Consider the following 6,971-nt stretch of genomic DNA (forward strand, 5'->3'; position numbering starts at 1 on the left):
CTATAATTAATGAACTAAAAGACTGGGAACATGAAGATTTTCAGGTCTGCAGTTTATAATCCCTTGGATTTTAGATTTACGTGACCTTTAGCCTCTCCTTTCCTTTAAACATCACATTTAGGCAAAAAATGGAAGAGAAGTTGCTACTCATTGCATTGACCTCAGAATCCTAGTAAATAGCTGAAATGTATCTTTAGATGTTGGAGTCTCCTCGTCCCAAGCTTTCTTAATTCCTACCTAGCACTAGTATCGCTCTCTTCAACAAAACATTAATTTGCGTCTTCATTTTGCTGACGACAAAATGAAACAAAGATGGACTAAAGTCCATCTTAATATCCTCAAAAAATCATCTGCTGTGTCCAACACAGACCCAGACACTGAAAGGCAGTCTTAGGTTAAAAGATATCTCTTCATTTTTACAATGTGACTTGATTAAATGTATCCACATTATAACAGAAAATAGAATCTAAGCCTAAGTAGTAATTTTTAGAACACTATGGCAATCCTAACAAATATGATGTAAAATACATTACTATCCAACCAGTCCATTCTAAAGGAGGTCAGCCCTGGGTGTTCTTTGGAAGGAATGATGCTAAAGCTGAAACTCCAGTACTTTGGCCACCTCATGTAAAGAGCTGACTCACTGGAAAAGACTCTGATGCTGGGAGGGATTGGGGGGTGGAGGAGAAAGGGATGACAGAGGATGAGGTGGCTGCATAGCATCACTGGCTCGATGGACTTGAGTCTGAGTGAACTCCAGGAGATGGTGATGGACAGGGAGGCCTGGCATGCTGCGATTCATGGGGTCGCAAAGAGTCGGACACAATTGAGCGACTGAACTGAACTGAACTGAATATTAATATCATGGGCTTCCCAGTGGCTCAGTGCTGAAGAATCTGCCTGCCAATGCAGGAGACGTGGGTTTGATCTCTGGGTTGGGAAGATCCCCTGGAGAAAGAAATGGCAACCCACTCCAATATTTTTGCCTGAGAAATTCCATGGAGGGAGGAGCCTGGTAGACTACAATCCGTGGGATTGCAAAAGAGTCAGACACAACTTGGTGGCTCAACAGCAACAATATTAATATCTAGCTACAGTAATATTTATGTAAACCAGTTTGAGATTACTCTTCTAACAGTAAATAAAATATCAAATTAAAATAATGAATTTAATATAAAAATAAGAACAATGATTTATTGAGCACATGCTATATACCAAGCATTATTCTAGAACTTTATATACACATACTCTCTTTTTATACTCATTTTACAGGTGGAACATGTGTTTTGAGAGGTTCAGTAGTTTGCCCAAGTTTATCAGACTGTTTAAAAATGAAATTCAAACTTAGGTCTGTCTGACCACAAAGGTCATCTTCCTAAATATTATACCAACTCCTCTCTCCTTTCCTTAACTTTGAACACATTTTTTTAAACATATCTTACTAGATTTGAATAAAGTTTCTTAAGAATTAAGACATGCATGTTAGCGTTCCATCTGTGGTGAAAGGAAAAGATGCTGTTTTTTATAGTCAGAAGGTCTACTTTGTTTGAAAACTGCCAGTAATTTCTTTTCAGAACCTGAACAGTCATTTGTGGACTCCGAGCTCAGTGCCTTCTCTCATAGGTGATTAGGGTGGGATGGTACTATCACCCTAGGACTCTCTGCACCGTCCAGACAAATGTTCATCCAAAGCCAACCTCAGTAGTTATAACCACCACTATCCTCCATGGGGTCCATGGCAGAACAAGTTTAACTGCTGACTTCACATTTTATAGAAGAAGAGACAGGTGTTGAGTGTACTGGCCCCCAGAACATCATAGGGGAGAATGATCTGAGATACCAGGGAAACTAGTACACAACAAATTTTGAAATTTAAGAAATTTTGTGTTACTCAGTCTTAGAATACAACCCATAAAAATTAACACAATTTTCAGTCATCACTGGGAATAAAACTTCAGCACTTCTCATTGTTTGGCAAAATTCGCCTTTATCACCACAAATTCATCAGTCAGATTTGTCTGTCAGTCCTGTGTAGTTCAGGTGATATGTATCTATATTGAAACTGGCATTATAGTTACATTAAATTTAGCTTGGGCTACCACTTTGACCTTAAAACACACCCTCAATTATACAACATACATGCACAGCCTAATGTGACATTAAATGAAACCTTAAAATCTGGCTGGCTGAATTTGCTATGAAAATGTCTCCAAAGGGAGAGATTGCCATTATCCTGAAAATAGGGACATTCTGAAATGACTTAATAGGGACAGAGATTTGAATAAAACAATAATAATGTCAGTATAATCACAATTATCTACCAGAAGAAGAATGTGACAAATAGCAAATGCTCTAAGTTGTTTGTGGTTTTGTTCTGTTTGTCTTGGTTTGGTGTGATGTGATGACGACAGGATACCCAGGGCAAATAAACGCGAGGACAGCACAAACATGGTCATGAAAGTCGAAAGCAACTACAAAGAGGAAAAATGCTTTTTTTTCTTAAACTAAAGTTAGGGATAACCAGAGAGATTTTCCATTTATGTGTTAAGAGGCGAGACGTAAGATAAAAGAAGGGTTTGGCCCATTGCTTGGGGTAAATGGCTTAAACACTAAAAGGAAGCAGATTGCTTTTTTCTAGTAGGCTATCAAATAGGATAATCTTTGCCCTGAAAGTGTAAAACAGATAGGGTTAAAATTGGTGCCCAAGATAAGGAAAATGATAGTAGGAAAACACTCTGCTTAATAAAGCTGAGTCTCGAGCCCCATACAAATTACTTCTCAGCAAGTGGAGAAAACTTTGAAGATGTAATTGGCTACTCTGCTCTCGATTATCTTTGAGAAATCAACTGACTGAGTTTCCATGGGCAAGTGTTCCAAGGGTTCAAAGGGTAAATTTCAGACTTAGAGTCTGACTTGATACAGATACTAGCAAAGTTCCAAAATTATTCTTGAGCATTTAGAAAGGGTATAGTAGAGGACTGCACAAATATACTACAAATAAAGAATGGGACTTTAAAAATAAAAATGCTATACTGACATTGCAAGGCAAAGCTGTAGACACAGTGCAATATAATCCAAACAGAAATCTGACAATACCTCCTACAATATTCTTATTTACAGGATGAGGATTATAATTGCTGAGATGAAAGCAAGGTTAGTTATACCCTCAATCTTACTCAAGAAGCAAAAACACAAGTGATATGCCGTGTAACTCTACTGTTGACCATATCCTGATCAATGTCTATGTTAAATGGCATAAAAGGAATGTTGAAAAGTCAACTTACTGAATTGATGACAAATCTCCTGGTTTGTCCAATTGATTTAATTATAGAAGGCTAATTTCAAAAAGATAATCAGATTGGAATAATAATAATAATTAAAATGAAAACATATATACACACAAATATGTACATAAATACAAATATTTATAAAACATTCATAAAATTATTTGTTTAATAGATGAAAGGGAAAAAGTTAGGATAACTTGGTTTAAGAGTAGTTAGGATAAAAAATAACTAGAGGACTTAGTTGACTATTAGCTCACCACCTAGACAAATGAATGCAATACTAGGAAGCACATTTAGGATCAGTACCCTCTGGCTCTCTAGTTCATCTTTATCAGCAATAAAGCTGATACCTTTACTCCTCATTTATACCTACATCAGTTTTTCAATTGGACCAAAAATCATGGGGTAGAAAGGTATTATCAAACTCATGCAACTGGGTTAAAAAGCTGATTGCCTTCTACTCTCACTGTCATTTTACAGATGAGAACACTGAGGCTTAGAAAATGTGCCTACTTACCTCAAGTCAGCCCATAAGTAAAAGCAGGACTTGAGCCTGGATCTGATCTACTCTAAAGCCTTTACCATTAACCACTATTCTCCAGTCCTCCAGGAGGAGGGAGATTATAGTCCTTTCCACATAGAACTCTTTTTTTCAGAGAAACATGGGGCAGCTGAAGTGTAGCCAAAGAAGGAAATGGGGAGAGTAGGGCTAGGGTGAAAGAGATTTGAACACTATGTAATATCAATATCAGCAAAAGGAGGCAGAAAAGGTTTACTCTGAAAGGAGCAGGAGACACAGAAAGGACAAGGGTACTTCATCACTTCAAAGGATGGAAAACCAAAGGAGGTTGCAATGTTCTCATGGTGTAAACAGAAAGCCGATCTCCACAGGTGGAATAAATGGAAACCACGGGAGGCTGATTTTCATCAATATTTAAACAAACATTGCAGCTGAAACTACTCATGGTGGTCCAGTGGTTAAGAATCTGCCTGCTAATGCAGGAGACAGAGGTTTGATTCCTGGTCCGTGAAGATGCTACATATCATGGGGCAACTAAGCCTGTGCACCGCAACCACTGAGCTCATGCTCTGGAGCCCAGGAAGTGCAACTACTGAAGCCCACAGGCTTTAGATCCCATGAGCCACAAGAGAAGCCACTGCAATGAGGAACAGCCCCCACTCCTTGCAACTAGAGAAAGCCCATGGGCAGCAATGAAAACCCACCACAGCCATAAATACATACATAAATAGAATTTTTTTTAAAATGTTCCTTGCTTCTTTGAATTCCATCTAGAACAGAGGCTGTACTGTCAACTTTTAGAAGAAATGTGTGTCCTGGATTAATTTACTAGAGATGAACTGAGCATCTACTAGGAACCAGGCACTCTTTTAAATGATGAGGATGCAATGTTGAACATGAGACATGGAATTCTAAAATTAAAAGTATGGTGTTGAACAAGAGGCAGGACCCTACTCTCATAAAGTTCCATTCTGGAAAGAGTGAAAAAAACACACAAGCAAATAATGAATAACTTATGATACTGATAAATGCCATGAAACAAACCAACAAGTCACGGTGATATAACAGGTAAGACCAAGGATAGAGGACTACTTTGTGCTTCCCTAGTGGCTCAGACAGTAAAGAATCCACCTGCAATGCAGGAGACCTGTGAAACCTGGGTCAGGAAGATCCCCTGGATAAAGGAAGGACAACCCACTCTAGTATTCCTGCCTGGAGAATTCCATAGACAGAGGAGCCTGGCAGTTTACAAACAGTCACACATAAATGAGCCACTAACACTTTCACTTTCAGGGGACTGCTTTAGACAATTCTCAAGAAAGTCTTCTCTGACTCAGCCATTGAAAAGAACAAAGTAATGCAGCAACATGGATGGCCATGGAGACTGCCATATGGATAAAGCAAATCACAGAGAGCAAGAAATATTGAATGACATTCTTTATTGACATGCATGCATGCTAAGTCAGTTTATTCGTGTCTGACTCTTTGTAACCCCAAGGATTGTAGCCTGCCAGGCTCCTCTGTCCATGGGATTCTCCAGGCAAGAATAAGGGAGTGGGTTACCAAGCCCTGCTCCAGGTAATCTTCCCAACCCAGGGATCAAACTTACATCTCTTATATCTCCTGCATTGGCAAGTGAGTTCTTTACCACTAGCTCCACCTGGGAAGCCCCATGACATTCCTTAGATGTGGAATCTAAAGAGAAATGATACAAACTTATTTACAAAGCAGAAACAGAATCACAGACAGAGAATGAACTTATGGTTGCCTGGAGAAAAGAATGAAGAGAGATAGTGAGTTTGGGATCGACATGTACACACTGCTATATTTAAAATGGATAACCAACTGTCCAACTGTATAGGTCCTATTGTATAGCACATGGAACTCTGCTCAATGTTATGTGGCAGCCTGATGGGAGGGGAGTTTAGGGGGGAATGGTTTTACGTATATGGATGGCTGAGTCCCTTCTCTGTCCACCTGACACTGTAAATCGACTATACTCCAATACAAAACTTTAAAAAGTTTAAAACTTGAAGAAAAAAAAAATAGCTCCCAATGTGTGAATGTCCAGACTTACCTTGAATGCTGCTTCAATTTTCACATTTGATTCAGCTGTATCTGAATTACATTCTTTATTGATTTTCTTGCTGTGTATTTCTGAAGTATATCTTCTGAATAAAAGAGCAAGCTGGAAAAAAAAAAGTATGTGTCTAATCAATAGCTATTTAAATGGAAGAGTACCCAGGATATATTGTTAAGAGGAAAAAGAAGCTGCAATATCATCTGTACTAAATAGTCTAGTTTTTTAAACTCTTTTGTATTGGGGTATAGTCAGTTAACAATGTTGTGATAGCTTCAGGTGAACAGTGAAGGGACTCAGCCACACACACACACACACACACACACATATATATACACACACACACATTTTGTCTCATTTTTATACAAACAAATAATTGCAAAAAAAAAAAGTCTTCTCTAAATGACACTCTATAAAACCAAATGAAGTATTTCATTACAAAACAGAGTTTACAAATCTACAGGAAGAGTATTTCAGTTGGGCTAATAGCAGGGAAAAAGGTCCTTAGGCTCGAGTGGGCTTGTTGTACAGCAGGAAATTCACTATAAATAATGAGTCACAAGCTTAACTAAGAGGGTATGCTTACATTGTATTCTAATATTCTTGATTTGAAAATATGTCCTTAGCCAGTCTAAATTTCTAAATCATAGATGCAACAGAATTCAATGATATAAATGTGAAAAATTCAGGACATCAGCTGTCAATGGGAGAATAATATATTTTGCAGCAAGTTTTTAAGCTCTACTCATCAATAATTTGTCACTTATAAACCTATGGAGAGTATTAAACTTATTTTCCATTGATTGTAACACTGAATTCTTTGCTGAAAGTGCATTTTCAAAACAGATGAGAATGATGTGTTCTGGGACCCCTCTCAGCCTAGGCTCGTGGACTGAGCACCACACAGAGAGGTGGGAGCCCCCATCTAGTCCTCATGCTGCTACTGACAAAGTGTATGATGTTAAACTCAGGTCCTAATGTCTCAAGAGTCCCAAGTTTCTCCACTTGTGAAGGGAGAGGATTACAACATCTGCTTAACAAACTGATGTAAGAGGAAGATAAATCAGATGATGAAAATACAACT

At 38.3% G+C, this 6,971-nt stretch overlaps 1 long non-coding RNA gene across 1 annotated transcript in view; it reads right to left on the bottom strand.

Annotated features, from left to right (window-relative positions):
- LOC133251997 (uncharacterized) overlaps positions 1–5,991 on the bottom strand; it is a 110,418-nt gene extending 104,427 nt beyond the window's left edge. Inside the window, exon 1 of the long non-coding RNA XR_009737789.1 lies at positions 5,885–5,991. This is a non-coding gene — a long non-coding RNA (uncharacterized LOC133251997). The remainder of the gene's footprint in view (positions 1–5,884) is intronic.
- Positions 5,992–6,971: the final 980 nt, after the last annotated feature.

The sequence above is a fragment of the Bos javanicus genome, chromosome 7, assembly GCF_032452875.1.
Source record: "Bos javanicus breed banteng chromosome 7, ARS-OSU_banteng_1.0, whole genome shotgun sequence".
Classification (NCBI taxonomy): Eukaryota; Metazoa; Chordata; class Mammalia; order Artiodactyla; family Bovidae; genus Bos; species Bos javanicus.